The 25,996-nt window shown below is 39.2% G+C and overlaps 1 long non-coding RNA gene across 1 annotated transcript in view; it reads left to right on the forward strand.

The window, feature by feature from the left end:
• Nucleotides 1-15,681, forward strand: part of LOC112949793 — a 36,362-nt gene extending 20,681 nt beyond the window's left edge. The window contains exon 3 of the long non-coding RNA XR_003249882.1: nucleotides 15,606-15,681. This is a non-coding gene — a long non-coding RNA (uncharacterized LOC112949793). The remainder of the gene's footprint in view (nucleotides 1-15,605) is intronic.
• The last annotated feature ends 10,315 nt before the right edge of the window (nucleotides 15,682-25,996 follow it).

The following is a 25,996-nucleotide window of genomic DNA, read 5'->3' on the forward strand; positions in this document are numbered from 1 at the left end:
TTTTTTTTTTTTTTTTTTTTTTTTGTCCCTGAAGACTTGCAAAGAAAGCCTAAGTTCCTCCCATGGAAAGGAATTCAAAGCTAAGTTCTACTCTCATCTGAATCACAGGGAGTTGCCCCAAGGGAAAGAGACTCAAATGAGAAATGGTTTCATGAATTAAAATTATAGTTTGAGGTTGTTATATAACACGATGTTGCTGTAACTCAATTATCCTGAGTGCTTGGGTAAGGGCCATATTGTTAATGAAGATGTTGTGAACCATGAGATTTCTAGAGCTTTTGGTGTAAAAGATAGTCCAAATATATGAACTAGAAGGTACCTTGTTTATGCTCTTTTTGTGTATAGCTTTTGCTTGTACATTAGAAACAAGATCATGCAACRTGCCTAGCTAGTTTTGTACTGTGAATTTATACAAACAGCTAGAGAAAAGAGCTGGGTATTTTGAGAACAAATTTGTGAGAAATAAACCTTAGTAATCCATRGTGATTTGAAGGATGGACCTATTCTGCAAGCTAGGAGTTTATAGTGCAGGAGACCTTCTGACAGGAGTGTGTTTCTCTTTTTGGCTATTAACTGTCCATCATACACTAATCGCACTCTCCTGAGAAGTGTTTTTGAGCACATTATGTCTTCAGTTCATTGACTGAGGACAGCAAGAAAGCAGAGACTAGCTGGAAATGTTATGGTTATCTAATAATTCTTATTAAGGCAGATTTTGAGTGATAGTTATACCTTTACAGAGAAAATGATTATGGGTATAGATTGCAAATAAAGAAGACGAAATTAGGCAAAAGGCAGTTTTTCCCCTATAGAAAGCAGAGGTTAGTAACCATGTTTTGGGGATGCTCAAAATACATCTGGTCATAGCCCTGAGCAACCTGTTCTTGCTGACATTGATTTGAGAATGGGCCTTAGTCCAGCAGTTTCCAGAGGTCCCTTTAATTTCCCAGGTAAAGTATAACAAGGGATAGAATTTCTGAGGTAGAAAATACACAAGATATTGAGACAGTTTATAGTGGTGGAAAGTGTTTGAAATTGCTGTTGTTCAGCATCTTTGACCAACACAAGGATTGTGGTGTTTTGCCCTTGATTGTTAATGCTGTTCACAGTAGTTGCAATGTCACTTAGAAGCATTTGCAAAATCAGGCTCTAGAAAGTCTTAAAATTCAGGGCAGGACCATAACAGAGCATTACTCTTGAGCTGTGGCAGACGAAACTGTACCCAGACTTCTCATTTATTAAACTCTTGCAGACTAAGTCAGTGTTAAGCACATCTAGAAAGCATATCTTCTCCGTACCCATACGTTGTTTGGAGTGCTCCTGTGCTTGAAGCAATAAGGTCTCAAAGTGCGTGCTGAAGAAAGCCAYATGTTTCTTATCGTGACAGGCTTTTCTGGCATAGACAAGTCCTTGGTGAGGAGAAATGGTGGTACTTGGAGATCAGTAATGTCACCTATCAGTYTTGTGCATTGCATCTTCTGTGTGCAACTTGTGCAACTGAACAAAATGGAAGTTGAGGGAGATTTTACCTACTTTGTGAAACTTTGTTAATAGATAAAGACTAGAGAAATAGACTACCTAAGCTAAACAGTGCTGACATAAGGAGAGGCACATCAGGTGACAAAGTTTAGAACAAAGTTCTTCTTGGGAAGATGTTTTTAGTAACATAGCCTAACTCATAAATGCATCATCAGTGACTGCTTCCTGCAGAAAACTTAGAAATTTTTACAGTATTAGAACACYTCAGTGGAAAAAGAGCAGAGATTTCACATCCTCACTGCAAACAATCAGTGTAAGATTTATTTTTTCCTTTAAGAAGTCCCTATTAAACTCAATTTGGTGGCTTGTAAATTTGAAATTTAATTTTAAGTCTTTAAAATATGGGGAGTTTTTTGCATTCTTTGGAATAGTCAACTTTTGGTGGTTATCAGAATTGTCAAAACGGTTCTCTGTCTTGTTCAGGAATAATAAAGGCAAGCGTTCAATAACAACTTGTCTGGGCCAAGCGCCAGTAAAGAAGTTCTAGGAACCGTGACAAATGTGTTGGGGCTCCTCAAGGGAAAAAAATATCGGCTGAAAATGAGCAAGCTGTGTCAAACTTTAAATGGTGAAGAAATGGAATTGATGCTAAGAGGTATCCATTACTAATGAGAACTCTACATCGTAAGACAGAACTGTGTTTTTCTCTTGTGGCAGCATCTGTTTGGGATTTTCCAGTGCGGCATATTGGGGACTTATGTTTCCCTTTGAAAGCTTTACCAGAACTAGCTCTTGACCTTTCTTACCCTTTCTCTTAGCTGTGTGCCCTCCGAACACATTGCTGAGGCTGATGCTGTATACAAATGAATGATTTGTATTGTGTGAATACAATCCTTTCAACACTTTTTATATTTGGATCAATGCTGTGTTTTACTACCTACTCCATAAACATATAAAAAGATGACTATCAACTTCTCAGAGAAGAATCTCTTCTTAAAAGTCCCATGTTGCTAGGTTTATATATTTAAAACTACGTTAAAGTGAATTTGCATTTGATCAACAGATCATTGATGTAGATGACCATAACGCCAATATCATTCACTGCTTCAATATCCCAGAAAATTCATAGTTGAGCACAAAAGATAGGAAGAAATACATCTGTATCCTCCTGAAATGCAGGGGTAAGGACAGTGATTTAAGTCACTGGAGGAAATCATTACAGWTCATAACTCCTGAAAAGGTTATGTCCATTATCAGTGTGTTTTTCTCTCTGAATTACATCACCAATTATTTCTTTTGATTCATGAGAATAAAGGAGCTTTTGTAGGCCAGCCGATGGTCTGCTTTTGGGTGATTATGAAGTGCAGAATTAGAGCAAATTTAATTGCTTTTTTTGTCTAACACCTGTATTGACTGTATTGATCTAAAAGAGAAGATTAGGTTTACTAAGGGTCATATGTAGTTTAATGTCACTTGAGCCAAATGGATCTTCCTCTGAAATCTTTGTGCTGTTCAGTGACCATTTAGTGCTGATTTGCCCTGCAGCAAGAAGGAGCAGGTGCTTGTGTGGTTCAGGGAAAGGAGAAATGACCACCAAGCCAAGTGCGAGGAGCCCAACAACTACAGGACATTTTAGGGGTTTTCRTCTATCAGGCTAGGCTATGGGTAGTAGTTTAGACAAAAAGACTTTTAACTGTAATTAACTTGAATTCACATTTAAATTCCTACTTATTTGTTTTTTGTCACCACTGWTGCAGAAATTCCTGGGTTAGCAAATTCACTGATCACTCACTTTTCATTTTTGTTGTTGATATGTCTAGAGAGATAATATATTGTACAATATATTGTTCTGTATTTTCTGCCCCCAAATTTCCAAATACTTTGCGCACTTTAATAATACGTAGTTCACAACACTCCTGTATGGCTCAAGGAGAAGTAGTAATTAAGAGTTAATGAAGGGGGAATGCATTCATTCAGGCCAGGTGACATGCCATTAGCAAAAGGTAAGGAAGTAGAGCCTGAGGATGTGGCTAAATCTAGCCTTGATTCCAAGATATGAGGGAAGTTTGGGCAGTTGTTACTGTCTCATGTTGTTGAGAGCCTATATATGTCTATAAGGGAAGTATCAAAGGAGAAAAGACTTGAGTCTATCCATCTGGATTTAAAAATCTATTTTGTTTTATTCTCAGGCAGGTATGTACAACCCTCCTACAAAAGTTCTTGAGAACAYGCCTTAATAGGATGTTTATCCAGCAGTGTGTTAAGATGTCATCCTTGTGCAGAATAAGTTATTGCTAGATGTAGTGGTATGAAATGAGCAACAGTAGGCTTAAAGTTGGGTCATCTCATCTTGTTCAGCTGCTTTGAATTACTGTTTTATATATTGCCTCTCTTTGTGCAACAGGATCAAACAGCTCTCTAAAGCTATGATCAGAATCCTGCAGGCAGAGCCATGCAAAATCTCCTTGTAATAAGCTCTTTCACTGGATGGATGAGACTTCTTATTTTCATCCAAGGTGAAGGATGTTCACTTCGAAGTCTCTTTCACAAGGTAGCTTTGTTCTTTTTCAATTTTGGTTAGAAATAAGTAATTTCTGTCTCACAACGGAATTAAAAAAAAAAAAAAAAAAGCCAGAAAAGTGAGGTAGGAACTAGTAGAAGTTTCTTAATTAAGACTCCAAAGCTCCTGTTTGAAGAAGTCACAAAGATTTGGAAACTTTGCCAGATTCCTCCAGCTGCAAATGAAGYGAGGCATCTCCACTGGGAGGRCTCCTCCGTGCTCCTGAGTTAGGCCAGCAAGTGCACTTCTTCCTCTGAGTGTTTCTGTGCCAGCCRCATCTGCAAGTTGTGTCACATGGAAAACATTTGATCCAAAGTGTTTTGAATCCTTGGCAGGATTTGGGTTTGGACCTAGCTAAAGGGACAGACAAATCAGCCATTCTTTCTTTACTCATGCTGTTTCACCAGTCCCCAGACTTAATGGCAGGCCCAGCTTCTCCCTTGAGCTTCTGCTTCAGCAGGTGTAAAGGGGTATGTGCACACACAGACCAACCTGGGAGTCAGTGTTGCAGGGTTCCTGTCCCACAGCTGCATCCACAAATGCTCCTGTTCTCACTTTGGGACTCATCCTTCATACCCAAATATCATCTCTTGGAGATGGCACACTCAGTTCCTGGGCTCCAAGACCTTGCTAGGCCTCTAAAATGTTTGCGTGGACCTCTTACTCCATTCAAAAWGAAGAAACGGGCATCACTGAATGTAGGTTGTTCTGCACCTTGCAGTTTTTTTCTCTTGAAGTGCCCTGCAAGTACACCACAACTTGACTCTTCTTTGGAAGGAAAAAAAAAAGTATGTTTTAGCTTTTGCAAAATTTATTTGTCTACTTCTCACAATATATCGAGTCTGCGTTTCATCTCCAATGCGCAAATTTTTGCATTTAGCTATATTTTTATCCTATTTTGGGTTTTTTCCCCCCCCATGAGAAAACTGTGCCTGAAGTTTCCAAGAAGATTGTGACTTTTGAGAGTAACATTTAATTAAAAGTAGTGACGATATCTATACTTATATGGTTAATTGCCCATTTTGCTATGCACTTAATTTAAGTCCTTAGAGAATTACAAGAGATTTGATTTAGCTTTTTTTCCTCCAAATCTTTATAATGATTTTGACTTGGGGCTTTTTGTGCTTTTTTTTTCTCCCCTTTAATTAAGGACTGAAAATATATACTGCCATAGTCTGCCTCTTTCTTGCAAAATAAAAYGGTATGATATTTTGCACTTTCTGTCATAAATAACTTTTCTCATATTCTGAACTCTGTAAACTTATTTGCCAAATACTAACAGCTGTTTGAACAAAAAGTAGTCCCCAGAAAACTACTTGCTTTTAAAAGTTAAAATTTTTACAAGTTTTAAATTGTAAAGCTTGTCAACTTCACTCTGACTTTTCTTGTTTTGTCTGTTCATTCCTGCAATATTTCATATGCTATGAGCAAGCTGCTTGCAAGATGCTTATTTTATTCAAACAGTCAATCTACTTTTCTTCTCTATAATAGCAGTTAAATTGGAACATCTTGTGTATCAGTTTCTGATGCTTCTTTCCTTTCTGCTTCACACAAAAACATCTCGCAGTATTTTAGACTGAGAAGCTAAAGTGTTATAATTTTAAATGCATTCAGTTTGCTTTTTAGGCTTGATATTATAGAAGCAAGACTTGGGAGGTATAAGCATGTTAATTCTTTGCRTATTTTCCAGGTTGAAACCACAAAGTGTAGACAGGAGTGATTTTGAGATAGTAAAAGGATTTTATTGAACTTCAGGCAAAGCCCAGATTAGTTTCACCTGAGGAGTGCAGCCACTAGGTGAACAGGTGAGTTCCTCGTGAATAAGTATTTTTAATTCCCAGGAATAATTGTTCTCTCTAAACACTAATAAATAGAAGGGAAGGATTAAGCTTTGGACACAGGTTGGTTTCCGTTTCTGGATGGATTTGTGTTCAAGCACCATGCTTGACAGTGGGTTTATTTCAAAAGGGAGAGTAGGGAAGCAACTGTGTGGAAGCAACGACTTAGATTAGACTTTAGGAAATACTGATGAAGTGTTGTAATAAGCTGTAGAATCTCCTTGCTCTGGAAATTTGGAAGGGCTCCTGGATAAACACTTGATTATTTTACACTAGATAGAAGTGATGTAGCTTCTAGGTAGGAGAGTAGACTGGGTCTTCACRAGGAGGTTTCAGTCTTGAGGCTGGATTCAGTCACAGAAATTTTCTAAGATATTTTGTGACATTTCCCTCTCCTTTGGGTGCAGTCTGAGATATTCACCTGTGAGGGGAAAGATTTTACATGTTCTGTAATTTTGTACTTATATAGGTGTGAAGAAGATGCCTCTTAAAATAATCCAGATGAAAGCCTTGGCTGGGGATGGGGTCACAACTACACAATTAAATTCATAGCACCTGAAAAGGGTTTCATATCTGAATTTGCATCTTAAAAAGCAGTTCCATAGCAAGAATTATGATCTAATTATAAATAATACATAAGAAAATGGGCAAAAGGTACATYAGAGATCTACAAACACTGCAGTCATACTCTGATTTTTGTCTCCTGTGGATCTAAGATTTAAAAAAAAAAAAAGAGGAGGGGGAAGGGAAGAAGTGCTTCATAAATGGTCAATGTGATTTCATTGACTTCTATGAGCTGAGGTAGAAGAGGCAACARTAGATGGTAGGAGAATAGGAAAAATGTCTTTCAGCTTTAATGTTATGTAGATGAAAATGTGTGATTAATGTTTTCATGRGCTGGGCACTGCTGAAAGCTCTGGAGGCATTAAATGAAGCCATGAAAAGATGAAGCTGCAGGTCATTTATATATTTTGAGTTAGATAAAGCTAGCAGATCTTGTGCYCAAAATCATGTGAAGTATAATAATGAAAGTTTATGAGATTACGGGAGAACACCAAAAGAACTAGTGCATAGTTTGCAGGCAGGGATTTTTTTTATAGTCACTCATTGAATAGTCACTCTTTTATAGTCATTCATGAATTGATATGGAGCTGCACCTAACTAATATTCACCTGTGGAAATGAAAATGCTCTCAGGTTTCAGATGTATTGGAATTGGAARTTAAATTCCAGCACATGGCACTTGTCTGTAAATAAATTATATATATGTCAGTGACTGGTGCACTAGATTATCAAACCATTTCTGAATTTTGGTTGAGGGGTGAGCCTGAATTGATATTTATTGTAAACATGACCCTTTTGCCTAAGTTGTCCTTGTATTTTCCCATTCCTTGTAAATTGGCCAACTTCAAAACAAACAACAACAACAAAAAAGGTTTAAGAAATGCAAAYGTTGTAGGCATTTTATACTTTCATCTGTCTGTAGCAGCACTTGTCATGCAAAGGGTGATGAGAGAGCAAGGGAGGAAGTGTGGCTAATGGTGCAATAAATTCACCTTCCAAGAGTTACCTTAAAAAGTAATAGACCTGGTGCTTCAAGGCACATGTTGCAACTTAATTGAAACCCAGTCAATACTGGAGTATGTGGAGTTGTCCTTTTAAGATCTAATCATTGGTTACGGGTTCCTCTTGAATGGTACAATAGAACATCTTAAAGCTTCCATCTTCAGATGGCTCCAGTGTCTTTTTAATCTGAGCAAGGATGGGTTTTGTGGCACCCAAAGAAAATGAAAATACTACTGAATGAAATACTACATTACTGAAGTTGCAGCACTTCAAGGCATCTGGGCAATCTGCTAAATTGCTCAGAGGAGCTGAAAGCCACATCCTTGTAGGCTGTGTAGTGTAGCTATGCAAAGGCTCCCTTGCGCACTGGGAGTGCGCTCTTGTGCATCTTTATATATATTACATTTCATGTTCAAAATAGTTGTCTACTGCTGGTATCCACTTGTGATGTCATTTTACACTTCAGCATAGAAATTCTTTGAGTCTTGGGGGATTTTCTGCATTGCCTTTGTGAAAGCAAAGAAATAGGAAAGACTGAGCTTTAAAAATTAAGGGGAAAATAAATGGTAGATCATAAATACAGGAATGAATGAAGACCTTGTTGCAGGCAATTGAAAGAAAACAAATGTGTTTTTGCATTATATGAAGCTAAAGGGGCCCCCGAACACGATGCCTAGTGCTTCAGCACTCTCAGACTGACGAGGAACTTGAAGACATCTTTGTGGTGAATTAGAGGTTTCTACAATTTCTGTCTGTCTTTGTCCATAGAAATGAAGAAAATGTGCTTACTAGCTGACCAGTGAATCACTCCATAATATAAATGGGATCGACACAATCACCACAGTGTTGCAATTAAAGATCCAGGCTAGGCAGAGCCTCTGTTTCTGAGACTGCTTAGCTGACACAACACATGCACATCACATTCCCTGTAGAGATTAGCTACGTGTTTAATGCTTASTGCTGCTGTTTAATGCTTTTTCACATCTTTGCAAGCAGCTTTCAGTCTGCAGCCAGAGGAGTTTGTACTGGAAAAAGACTGAAGTGAACAGGAAAAATATCTAGCTAAAGTACAGTACAAACTTTAATAGATGCAAGTGAGTTAAATCAACAGAGAAGCAACTACTACAGCAGGATGTGTCCTTTCAAACACATTYTCATTTTAGCTGGGAGGTAGGATGGGCAAAGGATTGATTTTGGTTTTATTGTCTGTCCAGATCGGTGGTGGATTTAAGCTCCCACACTTCCAAGTTTATTTCTCCCTTCTGCCCATCAGTGCTGGTGGAGCGGAGGAGGTCCCGAACTGCTGGTGCCCTGCAGYAGGTTCAGGCTGTGACCCTCCTCATGATGCTGTGATATGAGGGGAGGTTGGGGTTTCTCAGTGTTTCTCAGGCTTTGGGAAGGGAGGCTCATTAGTGGTTTTGCTCATTTGATCATTTTCTTGAGCACAGCTGCAGCCCTTTCCTCAGTGCTTGCAATGGTGTCACAAAAAGGCAGGAATTGAACTAAATTTGTAAACCCATGGGATTTAAAAAAAAAAAAAAAAAAAAATCAAGCCCCAACCACAAATCTGGATAAACAAAAGGCAGGACAAAAGTATCCAGACAAGTACACCAGCTGTACACCAAATAAATTGAAAAGAATATTATGAAAGATGTTTAGAAATCAGAGGAGGGTTTCGCAGGCAATATGGCCTGTGCAGTTGGASTCCCTCCTGATGAGCATTTCCTTGTTTTGCTGTTGTAATGACCTGCTTTGTGTTTTCCTTGCCCTGTCATAGAAATAAGAGTGCGAAAAGATGAGTGATGGCAGAGAGATGAATTTATTGATCAGTGTAACTCTTGGGGGGATTGCAAAAAGAAATATTCTGCACTAACACCGCAATGCGGACATGTTAGCTCCTGGAAAACTAGAGGCTCTGCTGACGTCCATGACAAGTTGGCTCTTARGAATGAAGTATATTTACTCTGTGCTCTAACTTAGGGCTGTGGGAAGTGATGGTCTTGACATGGTGACAGTGCCTTTCAGTCAAACAGGTCACTGCCAAACTGTGGGAGCCTCCTGCTAGGAACAGGGAGGCATGCAAGGCAAGCTCTAACCTTGGTAGTTAGCTGTGCTGTGATTAGTTTAAGTTGGTCAGGAACCTGCAGCCTAATTTTCATAGCTGTAGCCTTGTTGTGGATGGTGTTGTCACATCTGTGCATGGATCCAAGGTTTATTGTGCTTGAGATGCAGCAAGAGCTGGAGTTGTCGTTTCCTTCTTGAGATAGTATAAAGCATTTTAGGAGCTCTATCCACATATACATGGCTCTACATGGGTGTTCACAACTGGTAATTTCTGTGCAAATGGCCTTTTGAAAGTGTGATATACTATAATTTCAGTCTTAGTTTTAACTAGAAAGTCCAGAAGCAGAGAATGAAGGTGATTAAAATAAAATGGAATGTTTTCTCATCCTCAAATATTAACTTTTGCTTCTCATAAGAAAAMCAAGTTCACCTTTCCTTATCTCCTTTTGCTGGACTGGGCTGAGCAACGGAGGCAGCTATAGGAAGGAAGCCAGCTCCCTATTTCACTGGGAAATGTCTGAAGAATAAAATAGCTTCTATAATGCCTCAAAATCGGAATGGCTGAGTGTTAACATAGATGTTCAGTCTGCCTGTCTGATCCTTAGGACTGTCTTCACTATTACTGTGGATTTCAAAACTGTGCTGTTCTCCTTTTGGGAAATCCTGCTTTCATGCAGAGAACTATTAAAAAAAAATAAAAGCTTTTGGATGGAGAGTTTTTTGTCAGGTTTAATGAGATGTTTTGGTACTGGAGAACACAATTTATTCCTCACACCTGAAGGAGGTTGGCAGCAGGACTGTACATGGCTTTGTCCGGGAGTTGTGAAGTTGCACGTCACCACTGATGTTTGGCCGATTGGAATAATAACACAAAAGAAGAAAGAAGCTCAGCTAGAAATAGTCAAATTGCCAGAGTGCTGCAGAGTCTCTTGGGAATTTCAGCTCAGCGTTAGACTAACTGTGCTTTAGAAAGCAAAATAATTGGAAACTGGGGGGAGAAAATGCTCTGCAGATGGCTGCTGGGCCGCGTGCTCTGAGATGCTGGAAAAAGATGYGAAAAGCAAAAGCATTTGGTATCCAAGAGTGGGAAAATGATGCAGGCTTTGTGCCAGGCAACTTTTTAATATGGGCCTCTCTATATATTGGAAGTTGTAAGAAGCAGCAAAATTCAGAAGCTTGAACTGTGAGCATAAAAGCAAGATAAGTCCCTTAGTGTGAGCTGTAAGTTTATTTTCTCAATAAATGAATCTTGCACATAAATATGACCGTGTTTTGGCAACAGTGTGAGCTACGTGTCAGTCTGTTATAAGAGCAGTGAGAAAGTGAAGAAGCAAATGAACACAGGGAGCAGATGAGGTATGTGACATCTCCCAGATTCAGTTGGGGTCAGCTGGCAAATTGTACTTCTTTATTTGSCTTCTCTGTCCTAATGAGATGAAAWCTGATGAGAACTGGCTGTATTTTCAGTGTATTTAGCTGTGTCTTGTTGTGAATCTCTTATTCAACCATATCGGAGGACAGCCTGACCTACAAGGAGGTTTCCTGCAAATAAGCTCCAGCTACTCCTCAGCTTTATTAATATTCTTGCTGACATATGTGAAACTTCAGCTCTGGCCACTCTTCAGCTCTGTAGTTTTGTGCTAAGAACTAGAATCCTTGGATACATCTGTGCAAAAGCTGGACAAACATATGCCTTAAAAATGTTTTGCAAATGTATTGTTTTCTTATAGTGCTAAAACCGAYGAAATTCAATACAGAGAGGGTGCAGTTTGCACACTCTGACTGTTTATGTAGAGCAGTTTTCCCCAAAGCAGAAAGGCTGGAGGTTCTGGTGCTGGCATGGCCCTGCTTTTGGCTTTACTGCCAGTCAAACTTTATTTTATGGAATGTGTCCTAGGACACCTGGATGAACCGAAGGTGTTAGCTGTGAGYTTGGTCAGCTCATTGTCTGCTGTAGCATTGACCATTTCATACTTCAGTCACTTGCTTTGCGTCTTTCTCTTTATGAAAAAGGACTTTTGCTGAGATTGTAATCATGGATCTCTTAATTGACTACCAATGTTCATTTTAGGAATGAGTAAGAACTATAACATAGTGCACAGTCAATCTAAGAAGTGCACTCAATCAAAGTGAATAGGAGCACAGGATTTCTAACTCTGAGCATATACTAGCCCAAGTAATTAAATATTTCTTTTTTTCTTTTTTTTAATTGAAACTTCTATGGGTATCTCTTTGTGAATATAAGTTGTATCGAGCTCAGTGAAGCATCCTGGATACAATTCTGCATTTCTTTCCACCTGATGGAGTAATTTCTTTCTGTATAAGAAGATCTCATGCAGCTGTGGTTGCATTTTGCAGCTGTAAAGGCTGGTAAGAGTTGCAAAGAGTATGAAGAACCATGCCTAATGTGTCAGAGCCATCAAATGAAAATTGTCTAGTGATTTAAGCATTTGCTACYATTTCAAGGGCTTCCCACCTGGTTAGAAATTTATGGTGACAAAAATGAGATGAACTGCTTTTAAAAGGCATCTTCTGAGAGCTGCTCAGCACTCGTGCCTTGCTAGCTGCTCACCTGAGTTATGCTTCCTCTCAGGAGAGCAATGCTGGGGAATGCCAACTCTCTCCCACTTGCACCTTTTCTGGCAGGTCTTTGAAATGCATTCTTGTCCCTCATCCCCGCTTAGCACTAAAAGGTCACAGCAAGTACATGGTCCTTCTGGTATTTAAGACAGAATTTGCTGTCAGGTTTTTCTAAACAACTACCATCACCCTGACTTGGAGCTTCTGTTGCATGCACTGAATTAAGTAGCTCTCTTGRAGGGAAAAGCACTGCTGGGATTAGGATGATCAGTGATCAAGTGGGCTTTGTAAACGCTATTACTAGGGATTCTTGCTAAAGAGTCTTATGATAATTGCTTGAGTGGCCAGGAATTCCTCCTTCAGGTACAGCTAAGGGGAATCATTAGGGATGGGGAAAATGGAGGAGATAGAGCATTGCTCTGCATGTGGCAGAAAATGAGCTTATCCTTCCTTACTTTGCCTCATTTAGATCTCCTTCCAAAAGGAGATTCATAGTCAATGTGTGGAAGCTTTGCATAAGGGAGAGGTGTTTCTGTTTTTCTTCTTATTCCTATGGTAATACGATTTCAGTACTACTTTTGCTTCTGCTAGTTCTCAGTTTACCAGAATATGAAGGATAATTCATTTGAAAATTATGTCACTCGAAAGACAACCTTTCCCATCCAAGGAAACAAGCTAAACTGTGGCTAGTGAATGGTGGGAGAGCAGCACAGACCCAAGCACCTGTGGTAAGAAGTGCCATGGTCGAGGTGATGTCTTTATGACATGGCACTCATCTGTGCTGCATTTCCAAGGGGAAATGTTGCCAGAAAGTTTATAGGACCTCTGGATTGGTCTTCCTTTTCTTAGAGCTGAAGTCCTATATGGTTTTGTTCCAACGCATTTAAGTGCCTCACCCCTGGCTAACTTATTTGATAAGCTCATTAAAGAGAGCCCCTTCTGTGGCTTATTTTTTCTGGAACATTCAAGTGATCGCAAATGTGAATTTGACAGAAATGGCTGCACCCYTTTCCATTAAAACAGCACAAACAGTTACGGAGAGTAGGAAAATSAGCACTCTAGTTAAATGCTGAATTTTCTGAAAAGGCCTCCTACTCTGTGTGGGTGAGCAAATATTTCCAATCCATTCTGTGTTTGATTCAGCAGTACCTAAAGGCTCTGTATTATCATGGGCCAGAATAACAACTAGGAAAGACAAATGGTCATCAATTTCTAAGASATTTTTATAAAGGTGCTTTCTAATGCTCTTTCTGTAATATTTGAAGATCTACTCAGCTTCTATATAGAAAAGACTTAAAATACTGAACGGTGGTGAAATGACATTGTCCATGAGAGGGTCATGTAAGGGTGTTGTTTTTTTAATGAGCATGAAGTCCTTACATTTTTATTTCATGCAAATGAAAATTCACCAAACAATTCCTGCTGAAGGAGCACAATTCATGACTCRACTGGTTAAGCTTTAAAACACAAAACTTTGAAAGAACTAAGCACAGACCAGAAAGCATGGAAATTCCTCAGTTATGCCCAAGGTGCAACACTTCCCTGCGAAATAGGGGCCTCAAACCATGTGTTTTCCTGTGGAGATGTGTTGTCAGGTTTTGTGGCCTTTCCCTCGTGGATCTCTGCATCCATCGGTGCTTGGGAAATTAATGTCTATGGATTATAATCTACCTTTCTGAGTTTTTGACATACCTTTTATAAGACTCTTGAGTGTACAATTGTGGAAGTCTTGTCAGACTTTTTACCCAAAACTATGGACTRTTCATCCAAAAACCTAGTGAAACCTAATGTTGCTACTAAATGGGGACAAATCTTTTTAGGCAGTAAGTCATGCTTCATGTTACTTTTGAGGACACTGGGCCCTTCTCCAATAGGAAGTGAGGCTGTGGTGTCGGATGGACCCTGGCCATGTTGGTTGTGTTAATCCTGGCTTTGCGTGGTCTTTGAATGAGCTGGTGAAGGGKCCTATGCCCTGAGTGCTACCAGCTGTATTGCCTTCAGATGGACTTGTCAGACCTGCGGAAATGTCCTCCTCAGTAGGAGTCCTTGAAGGCCACCAGTGGTCAGAGGCACTGGCCAATCTTGGTAGCCATTTGAAACCATGTGGTCAGGACCTGCATGACCCCAGGGACCCCAGGCAGCCATGGCTGGGTGAGAGGAGGCTCTTTTGTGTCCAAGGTGGTGTTAGTAAATGTTCACTGTATGGCAGTCCCTTAGGGATCCTCTTAGAGATTTATTCTTCCTCTGCCAAACGCATCTCACGGAAGGGATCGTCTCTGTCTTTCTGTGGRCTATTCCCTTTGTCAGAAGAGCAATCTTCACTAATGTAGTGTATTCTCAGCTTCTTGTTCATGCTGTCACAGCCATCGCAAATTGCTGTTGCAGACCTCAGTCTTTTTCATACTTTCCTTCTTATTCATTCATGGTTGCATCTCTTTCCACTTTTAGCTGTAGATATTCACTGCTTTGAATACATTTAGCCCCCTCCATGTTCACACTTGAGAAGGAGCCATTTCAGAATAATTATTTCTGCTCGCCTCCAGAGCAATYGATACAGTGAATAAACCTAGAGGCAGCTGGTGTTTTAATCCATTCCCATTTTCTAGAAAATATTTTAAAGTGAAATGAATTGACTTAACACAGGATGTATGTTTGCTAAAGAGGTAATGGAGTGTCAGCGTGGCAAGGCAAGAGACTTTCCTTTTGAAGCTGCACACTGCTCACATCAGGATAAAAAGCAGAAGAGTGTGTTGTGTGTGAGTTGCATCTAAGTTTTGCTTCGCTTTAACACTATATGCAAAGAGAGACTGGTCTCGTTTGTGATGTGAAGCTATAGCTGGCAGCTGAAGGTCTTTGTTATTCTTCCCATGCCAGGGTCAGCTTCTCAAAACAGCTATCAAGGAACTCGCAGAACTGTCTGCCTTCATCAGAAACAAGCTGGACTGGTAGATTATGGTTGACAGGGAAATTTTGTCTTACTATTGGCAGTGCTTTTTCTACTCTGGTACTGTAGGGAGACCTTTTTTCATCAAAACTGCCTATGAACAGTTTTCATTGCCARTAAGGAAAAAACACCCAGCGAAGGAGGAAAGCTCCTTCTGAAACAGCCCCTCTCTCTTTCCTCGCAGGAGAGCATGGTCAGTTTGGAGCATGCCAACTAAACTAAATCAAATAAATTATTAATGCCTTGCAGGCGGCTTTTCTCAACTGGCTGAGGCAGGCAGGCTTCGATGGGGCGTATGTAACTTCAGCTCTGAATGTTAAAAATAGGCATCCACTCTCAGAGGAAAAGGAAGCTTAACAGACTCTTTTTCTCAGCCCAGTTTTAGTTCTATTATGTGCTATTTTGTCAGAGTGGATAGGACTTGTTATTTTGGATGTTGTGGGTGATCTGACTGAAAAACTACTTCTGTTTCCTTTCTGTATATCGCAAGCTTCTTTGAACTAGAAGCCCAATGTTTGCCTTGTTACATCCTTATCCAGAAAAAAATATATGGGATCTRTATGATTGTCTTACAGGTTTAACTGCAGACTATCGTGCTTCAACCAAGCAGCCACACTTCATGGTGACAGAATGTGTGCTTTGCTAACAGTTTCAGGTAAAAACAGTTGAAAATCTGCCTTTCTGTCTTTATTAAACTAAAGTTCAACAAAGAGAAAGGCTAATTTGAACCCAGCGACTCCTATCTTAACGTTTTGAAGTCACCTTGCTGCACTGATTYGATGAAGGACCTGCTGGCAGAAGCTCTATTGGTGTTTGAAGCACTTCCCTGGAGCCCCTGGCTCATGTGCTTGTCATGAGCACACCAGGGCTTTAGTTGTGGTGGGATTACATGAAATTAAAGCCTGATATTTAGTAGACTGTGGGAAATAATATCGATAATGATCTTTCATATTTGATATATGGTGCACAAGGTTTTGGTAGGCAGTTCCCTTGTCCAGCATTTAATTTTTAAATGGGAAAAGTAAATAAAAGCCATTAAGTATAGGGTAGCATCATCAGAGGTCATAAATTGCTACTTTCTTGGAGAGAGGAAAAAAAAAGCGGTGAATATCATCTTTCACATGATTGCAACTCCTAGGGATGAGCGTAGCTACACAGCATCAATAGGGATTTATAYGAACAAAAGCAAAGTTATTTATTGCTCTGAATGATTTTCTTTGAATCATAGAATGCTAGTAAACATTTCTTCTTTCTTTCTCATATCTATTAAAATCTTTCCATCAATAGGTGTCCTTGACTGACATTGCTGTTTTGGCTGAGAAAACACTATATTTTTACAGAGTATGAAGCAGATCTATTATGATATAAGATGAGAATCAACACTTTATTTTGGTTAAGATTTATATTTTTTGTGTAACAAATATTGAGCGTCAGTTCTGTCTAGCTATTCAATGAGTATCATTCCTTAAGTTAAGGATTTTTTCATTGGGATGTGGTAGAAATTAAATTCTTCCTCTCTTGTCTGTTTGTGGAGGTATGTGACAATGAGTCCTGCAATGTCAACAGAGGTGCYACTTTTCTGGCTATACAGCATGATGTTTTTCACATAGATATTCAAATGTTATATGGGAGATATAGTAAACTCAACGATGAGCATTGTTATGTATGTGTGAGTTAATGTTTGGGAATTTGGGAATGTGTTGTTAGGAGCCTAAGTCAAACTTGTGAGTAMTAGTAAAAACTGAATTTTGACCTTATCTTTGCTTATCAGATTGGCCCTGTATATTTTTTATTATTRTTTTATARAGCATTTAAGTGTATAGGTGATATATTTCCCCTGATGCTGAATTTGAACACACTGCTTCTACTTCAAGAGATGATGGCAGAGAAAAATCTGTTTTATCTYAGGTGTATTTTAGTCCTTTCATTCCAAGACTCAAAGATTTATAAAGGTTTATAGGAACATTTTCTGATATGCTCTGAAATTGTATAGTGTTCCCAGAGCCTTGCCCTTCTCTCGTTTCAGTGCATCATCACTCGCAGGTTTTGTGACATCTGGTGGCTGGCATATTTTGAGATATTTCAAAATTCCACATGAATCATTTTATTTGCGTCCGTATTGTTTTGAATGAACCATCTTCTCCGATATGCTAACATTTAAGCTCTCTTGCAATTTATACTATTAAGCCATGAAGAAAACAATCAAATATAGTAACAAAGAAAAAAGTGGAGTCTTTAGCTTGTGTTTTGATGATATATTAGTTTACAAGCTTTTGCCATCAAAACATGACCTTTTTTGTGTTTATTAAATTTAACAAATAATAACAGKTCATGACCCCCTCAAAAGGTAATTTTGCTACCAGTAAATTTTTTTAATGATTAAAGAACTTTACAATGGAGGGATGCTGAAGAGAGGAATTACATACTGCAAATGAGCAGGCTTTGCACCAAACTGTGGCATTTGATTTTCTCACAGCAATAACCTTTCTTGTCCTAAGCAAGMAATGTGATAAAAATTAGAAAATTGTGGGTTTTTTTCCTAATTCTTATGTCTTACTTTGTATTTCTCTCTGCTACCATCTATTTGAATTGTTTAGGTGTGAGAAAAGTGTTGGCAAATGGTTTGGAAAATAAACTGCCATTGGTTTCACTTGTTACTAGTGCTGATCTGCAGAAGCTTTTGGTTTGTTCCAAGCTGAGGTCTGTATTTTATTATCTGCTTGTGACATTATAGTAGTTTCCTAGGCTGCTCTATCACCCTTTTCAGCTCCCCCATTTGTTGTTACTCAGACGAAATTCATCTAATGGTTATGGCCAACTTTTTTTTTACTTTCTTGTCAGTATTTTTGTTTATAAAAGTATTCCTCATTTCCTTGATGCATATTCCATATACACAATGAGTGTTTTGAAGTTTATCTTTCATCTCTCAGTGGAGTACAATGAGATCCAAGGTTTTCAAGGGAGCCTTAGACCAGTGATGGAAGAAGCGCAGCTAATGAGATTGATTGCTGCAGGGAGAGCAGGAATGCATTTCTCACATGAGACAAGAGGAGGAGTTTGTTGCAGCACATTAAGTGCAGAGGGCAAGTTTGCTCCRTATTTTGAGGAGTCCACTTGCTAAACCTTCCTAACATCAGAAAATTTGTTTAGCTAAAATGGCCATGAGGGCTTATCTCATAGTTTTGCTGCTTGTGCTTCTGAAATCCTGTACAGTTATTTCAGCCCTCGAGCACAAACTTCTGTTTGTAAGGATGTAAGAATTATGCATTAGCAAGATGCTCTGGTGTGAAACACAGTGATATTTCTTTCCATTTTTCCATGGTCTTTCATGCAGGACTTGGTGGCCAGCCAAGCTTATCTTCCTTGTGCACCCTAGTTGACAGGAGCGATGTTGGTTAGAAGGGAAGGATCAAGGCCAGATTCTGAAGCTTTACCATACAATTAATGATAAAGTTGCCTTTAGGGCAATGCTGAACTGTTCAGCACATTAACAAACTGTTTTGGCTTAGATTAGAGCTGACGTTCTGAACATAATTGTGAACCTTACCAGGTGCTCCAGGTAATTCAGGTGTCTTCTGGATGACCTGGTGAGAACCCTATGTTGTAGCAATACAGCTGATTGCAATTTTAATGATGAGTATATACTACCCATACATTCTAAGTCTCTCTTACAGCAATGTGTCAAATTTCACCTCAGAGGTAGCCTCTCAGAGATGAGTTGATTTATCTTTCTGTTATATATGTATATATTTTGGAAAAGCTCTTTTTCAACCTTTGGGGTGAAAACAATTCTCTAACTATATAAAAATAAGATTTTTGCTATTGTTTTATATCATTTCAACTCCTGACTTGAGCTGACTTGATAGCTGARGCAGAGGTTACTGATAAACCTCTGATTTACACTTGTTTGAACAATGAGGAGTTAGGCTTCCTATATGCATTTATCTTCATTCATTGCATATAGGTATTCTGTTTTTCTCATGCAATTTGTCAGTAAAACATATGCCTAATTATATGCTTAATTTGCAAGCAGAGTAGATAAGAATGCATGCACAAATGGTGTAACTGCAGGTAAAAAAATAGTCATTTGTCTGTATCCAGATGAACTGCACACACAGATGAGCTGCTTTGTCACATGCCAGTACTGAGCCTGCATTTAGCTGCCTTGCGGGCTCTAAATCAGGTGCACAGAGCCTGGGGATCAGCTCTTTGCTGGGTGAACTTGATTGTCTACTGCCCCATAGCCATAGGTGTTTGTCATGATCTACGTTTATATAGACTCATAAAATAAACAAGATGACTGAATGTATTGGAAATATAATTTAAAAGAATAGTTCAATGAAAAATGGCATTTTAAAAAACTGCTTTTGACCACTTTCCAGACAACTGGAATATGAAACGGTCTAACATTTACATTTATTAGCTGASATTAAGAGCGTGGTTTGAAATAAAAATCAATATAGATTCCAGAGGATAAAAGGATTATTGTGAATGAAAAACAGCATCAGAGATGCCAAGTAAATAAAATGCTTTGAAAAAAAAAAGAACAAAAAATCATATTTCTATAGACCTTCTGACAGGGAATTGAATCTTTGATTCAATGAGTCCTAGTATCTGCTAGACAGTAGATTAGTATCTGCTAATTACATTTGATGATGTTGGAAAATGCATCTTTTTTTTTTTGTTTTGAAGTTTACCCCAACATCAGTGGGATCAAAATAGCTGCAGAAGCGCAGGAGTAAGTAAGAGGGCTAAGTCCAGATTTTGGTAGGGCTTTCTGACCTCTGTGTGCTGTGTGGTGTGTACTGCAGGTTACACAAGGGCTCTGGAGGAAGGATCAGTGTGGAGGTCAGAGTCATCCCAGTCAGGATCTGGGCTTCCATGGCAAGCCGTGTGGTCTAGTGGGTGAAGCAGCACGGTGGTCAAGAGCCCTAGGTGTTTTCCATGACTTTGTCACTGGGTGACCTTTGCAYGGGCATGCCATGTCACTGCCTCAGTTTCCTCCTCTGTATCATGTATTTAGTAACASTTGCCTCTATGGTAAGCTATATCAATAGAGGATCTTCTTGTCTAAGAAGTGGTTCTGCATTTAAGACAGCTGGGAAGGAAAAGGATTGATGGCACTGTATTCCTCCCCCCAGCGAAATAATTTTTCGGCAAGCAAGAAAATAAATGATCCTTGGGAGTTATTGGTTTTTCAATAGAGCCCTCAGACAAGCCCCAGATTTAGGTACAAGAGTAACCTGATGGGAGAGCTCTGAGCTTTGACTGAGCATGGGCAGTTTGGACTACAGTGTGAAGTTTTAATTTGCTTATCTGGTCCATCTGGTCTTTCAAATATATCTATTTGCATTGCTAGTTTCTTGATGGTGAGAATCATGTATAGGTTATTTTCCTTCCTCTATAGCATATGTGTTAGAAAGGCAAGGCACTACAGGGGATCTCTTCTGGCGTGAATCATGAACCATGTAAGAYGTATTTATTGTTACTACGGGCAATATATAACATCTGGAAAGAACATTGAGTGACACTTATGTTGCAAGAGTCTTAAAGTGCAGCACTTGCCTCCTTTCAGGGAACCCTGATGGTAATGACGGGCTGCAGCTATTATGGTTACAAAGGAAGTCTTAAAGTGTCTTGCTGCTGTGACAACTGAAGTGTAAAAATAAAAAAATTAAGCAGTAATAAAAAGATGRTTGCTGTAATAAATGTCTTTTTGTCTAAAAACCAGATGGCTTTTTTTTCTCAGAGGATGCTTAAAGTACTTGTACTCCCCAAAAGGCTCTGGTGAAGCTACTTGCAACCTGCAGTAATCTGAGGAAGAAAGAATGATTCTKCTTGTGCCTGGGAGCTGCAGGTGCCCCCAATAATCCCCTGCTGCCTTCTTGCAAAATTGTCCTTTGGCTGAGATGTGATTTTTTGGCTTCTTATGACTGAGATGACCCTTTTTTTAAAAAATCATTATTATTTATTACTATTATTTTTATTATTAGAACAGGAAATGAACCAAGAAGCTTTGGTGTGTTCCCTCTAGTCAGACCTTGAAGGATTTATCCAGTGATCCCAGGCCACTTACTAAAGAAAATGTCCTTGAGCCCAGAGTAGGAGCAGAGGACCTGAGCTCTTTTTTCCATGATCACTAAAGTGACCATCCCCATAGCTTGATTATATGCAGTCATATATACCTGAAAATAGTTCTTTTAGGAATTTATATTCCTTTATATACGTTCAGAGTATATATGTATTTAAGCAGCAAGCACATTGTGAGAAGCTGGAGCTCTATCTCTGCCAATATGATATCCTGGTGGCAGACGATATTCTATTTATGGACCTTTCTTATGGTTGTTATGGCAACGTGCTTGCAGTGAGTGGTACCTTTGGGGCAGTGCGCTGGGGGCAGCGTGCTCTGTGCTGCACCTCCAGGCCCTGGTGTCCTCGAGAATCTCTGGGAATGGTGCAGGTGAAAGCCTGAACCCAGCATTCAATGCAAGCCTCCTGATGAACATCTGTGAGCTGTGCTGGAGTGGAGTTCATTATATTTTTGCCTGAAAAAAGGGAACTTGAATTTTATGTGCTCTTCATAGATACTTCTCTGACTTCTGGTGGCCTTCTGACTACTGGGCCTTCTACCCTGTCTTTCCTTCTGGTTAGATATTTGCTTCTGATGGCCCCTTGMTTTCTCTTCCATTGTGTCGTTGCTTTCTATCATTGTCCCAAAATGCAGCTGAGCAAATCCATTTGGGTGGTGACCTGGGGACCACTAGAACTAAAAGCATGGATTTCTGTAGCTTGAATCAGAATAACATGGGCCATGGTTGGCTCCAAAGACCTTCATGTGGTCCTATCACAGACACTGTAGGTACAAAGGGAAGAAGAATGAGCCTTCCATGCTACAGATGACACAATGAAAGAGCCCTGTAAAGATGGAGAGTGCTTGGCCCCCAAAGGAAGCAAATGCTGACCAGAAGCAGTAGCCTTGGCATGCACATCTCTACAGGGTTTGATAAGGGTTCTGGCTGGTGTCCATCCAGGCATAAGGAGAGTCTGAGTGGCAAGTGTGAAAGAAAGGGGAGCTAAACCACACATTTTTGCACTGCTTTCCTACTACTGCCTCTAATCCAAAAAGAAATATCTGTCTTGCAGGGGCTTTTAAAGACCAGATGTAGTGTTGCATGTTTGCCTTCTCTTTAGGAAGGGTTCTACTTCGTGTGCTTTATTTTTGGTCATGTCCTTATTATAGATATTTTCTACATCATTTCTCTTGCTAATAGCTACCAGATTTTACGCRGTCAGATGGACAGCTCACAGCAGTCCTAAGTTTTAATGCTGAGTGACTGCTGTGTTGGGCATTGCCGTTTTTCTAAGACAAATGACTTTGAGAAAGGGAAGATTTAGCCTTGTTCAAAGGGAGAGACAAAAGAGCAAATTATCAAATAAGGCCTACTGTGCCCCTTCCATGGAATTGTGACATAGGCTGGGGTATTCTTAGCATGGAAAGCTCTCCTTAGAACTTTTGCTGTCACCTAATGATCACCTTCATGGGTGGGTGCTGTGCCAAAGAAAGTGTAAATATTTGTTATTTATGCATTCATATCAAAAGCTGCTTGACTAATATCCCAAGCCTTGTGTGACTTGTTTTCAAGGGAGAAGAAAACAAAATGGGATACTGGTTCTGTCTGAGACTCAGTGACATCTGAGCTTCCCCTTGCTGTTCCTTCCAAAAGCAGAGAAATTGCCTGCTCCTCCTTTCCTTTACTTGGCTGCTTTCCTCTTTCTTATTTTTGGAGTGAATATCAGCCTGAGTCAGAGTAAAGTTTTTCCAGTTCTCAGTTTTGGAGGAAAACAACTTGCAAATGGCATAGTCTGCTGTTGATCACTGCTGGCTATGTGAACTATGAAGTAGCTGGAACACTGCTGAATAGATATACTGAAGAAGAGAGCTGTTGGCTTTCAGATATACGTTAGCTTTTACTTCATGTCTGAGGCAAAATTCATCTCAGAGTTCAAATTTGATAGCATTAAAATCTCATAAATCATTCTTGCACAATTTCAGTTTAAGTTGGCCTGAAATATTTTAGTATTAATATTCCTCTGGCTGCATAAGCTCAGAAGATAAATCCCATATGTTTTTTTATTTTTGAATTGATGATGGTGTTAGATTATTAAATGGCAGTTTGTATCAAAGGTGCTAGGGAGGACCATCTCATTCAACAGGTTTTGATCGTTCTGGCCTTGGCTTTTATCCAGGCTTTTAGGTTTGTATCCAACATGAGCTAGTGCATGAAAGTGCCTTTGGCTCACTGAGGAGATCTAGAGACTGTTCTGGACAGCCCTGAAACTGGTAGATGGATGTGGCTATAACAGGACTGAAAGTTTCCGCRTTGGACTCAGTAAAACTCATCCAATGCTAACAGCAATGTCTTGTAATCTGTGTGTTTGAGGAACCGTGGAGACCTTTCTGTTTAGTGTTTCAGTTAAAGGGCAGTGTAATTCTCTGATCTTCTACAGAAGACCCAAGGATCTATGATGATATTTTAAACCTGCAAAATTGTATGTTTTTCATATATGGAATTTGCAGATAAAATGGCAAGAAGCATCATTTGAGGTTTAATGTGCAGTCATATTCAATTTGTGGTCTTTCATTTGAGCAAAATGTATAGCTTGTTGTCATGACGATCATGAAATGCTGCTATTCATTTAGTCTTTGCACTATTTAAATGTTTTTCTATGTGTTAGCTGTACAAAAGGGTTCATTACCATGCTTTGTCAATAGCTGTGGTCTAAAATGCGTTAATCTTAGTTACTACCTTTTTTGCCAATGTAGCCAAAATTATACATATTTGTTCAGTTGTGTSCTTTAATAACATTCCACAAAATAAACAGGGACATAAAAGCAGTGAAGTTCTATGGCTAAAGCTTACTGAACACTGTGCAGCTCTATTGGGTGTCTATTAAGGTGCAGGATGCAGGGCATCATCGTTCTTGCATCCTACTAGAAGTAGGAAACATCCTAATGTGCTTGAATCTCCTGGATTGTTTTTGAAATTTGAAAGAATAGCTCTAGCTTTAATTATGGAACCTCTATACACTCATTAAAAAAAAAAAAAAAAAAGACTTCATAAATATTGGATTGAGTTGCTACCTAGTGTGTTTTGTGTGTGATGATGATCCAGAAGAGCATTGATAGAAATTAGGTAATTATCACTGGCAATATTCATGAGAATTCCAAAGCAGATAAATAATGAATAGGGATGTCATTTACTCATTCACCTTCAGAACTGAAGAATGATGTTGTTCTATTGACTTAGTGAAGGAGAACAGCTATATGAGGCAAGAAAGGGAAAACTACAGGCAATCAAAGCATTTTGGAAGCAGACAGACTCTCCAGTTTTATGATTAKTTTTTTCTGGTTAGGAATAGAGAGCCCAGAAGGAGGGATATTAGTGCCAAAGAGGTGATTTTTCAATGTTATCRCAGCTCTCAGATCCATCCATTTTGAAATTCAGGACTATGCTTGCTGCTGTTGTCCTTAAGGCCTTGACACACCACTGGCTCCTCCGATTGAGGATTGGATCCCAAAAACTATAGAAGAGACTGAGCATCCCCAGGATGATGGTCCCCTGGGACCATGGATGCAGGAGATGTCTTGAGGTGGCCTTGCTCACAGCTGTTGACTGTCTTCAGTCTAGATTTACTGACAAATGGCGTTTTGCCAATTCTCTGAAAGACTTCCTAAATATTCCTAAAGCATGCAGCCGGTATGCCCAGTAAAGCCACAAATTAGTAGTAAGGAATGTCTAGTTTTTAAAAATTAGACACGTATCATTTGGCTATTTTTTTACAGCTTAACTGAGAGGAGAACTTCTGTTCCTTTAGCGTCAAATGATATTCATAATTTTCTTCTATTTCTTGTAGAAGTTGCTTGCTCTTGTGGAAAAAAACTATTTCCTTTTGAAAAGCTGCATTCTTATTTTGTGGTTAGTGACTTTTTGCTCTCAGTGCTGACAAGTGTCACTGCTGTCATTGACTGGATGAGATTTAATAATAGCATTCTGTTTATTGGTTGTYATATTGCCTTTTGAAAGCAAACAGAAAATAAGTCTGTTGCTCTATGGACTCATTTACAACAAGTAGCAAACTTCCTGGAAATTCAAGGACTGAAAGTGTTTATTTTTTGTCTTTCATCATAAATTAAGAATGAGCACACTCATACAATAATTTCTGTGTAGCCAGCTTCTCAGAAAGTTGCTGAGCTTGTTTGTAAACTCAGGTTGAATAAAGGTTTCCATCTTATAGAAGAAGTAGCATTCAAAATATACCATTTCAAAGACAAATGCAGCTATTACTTCTATGTAGAAAATCTGGTGTACCTTTCCAACTGAAGTATCTGTGTGGGGATGGTTGGTTGTTTTTGCACAGAATGTCAATCTTAATGTGGTAAAATTCCAGTGTGAACCAATTTGTTCTGTCTGGTTAATATTCTTCCATGTTTTCTTGCAGTAAGATTTTTTTTTTCTTGATGTTCTAGCATTTAGACTTTAGTCATGATGCTATTTTAGCACATCAAATTGAACAATATTCTTCAAAATGTTCAGAATATCTTTAGCAAGTTTGCCTTTGCCCATGTCCTCAAGCAGAGCTGCCAGGTCCAGCAGAGCAGCAGTATGGATAGGCAACCAGGTTTATAGAGSTTCCCTTTTTTAACAGGTTTGGTTAGCCAAAACAAGGTATTTTATACTTAAAAACTTGTACTAGAGATTTTTATTTATTTATGCCCCTGACGGAACTGGCTTTCTGCAGAGGCAAGATGGACAGACTACCCCTTTGGACAGCATCTAACCTACATCTGGTTGTCCTGTAGCATGGAGCCCAGCTTCAGCATGGGCTGTGTAAACCCATTCAAGCAGCTTTGAATTTTTTTCATTTTCTAGCGTATTTACATGCACTGTCTCACATTTCTCCACAC

The sequence above is a fragment of the Nothoprocta perdicaria genome, unplaced genomic scaffold (genome assembly GCF_003342845.1).
Source record: "Nothoprocta perdicaria isolate Ctin4 unplaced genomic scaffold, notPer1 scaffold_3, whole genome shotgun sequence".
NCBI lineage: Eukaryota > Metazoa > Chordata > Aves > Tinamiformes > Tinamidae > Nothoprocta > Nothoprocta perdicaria.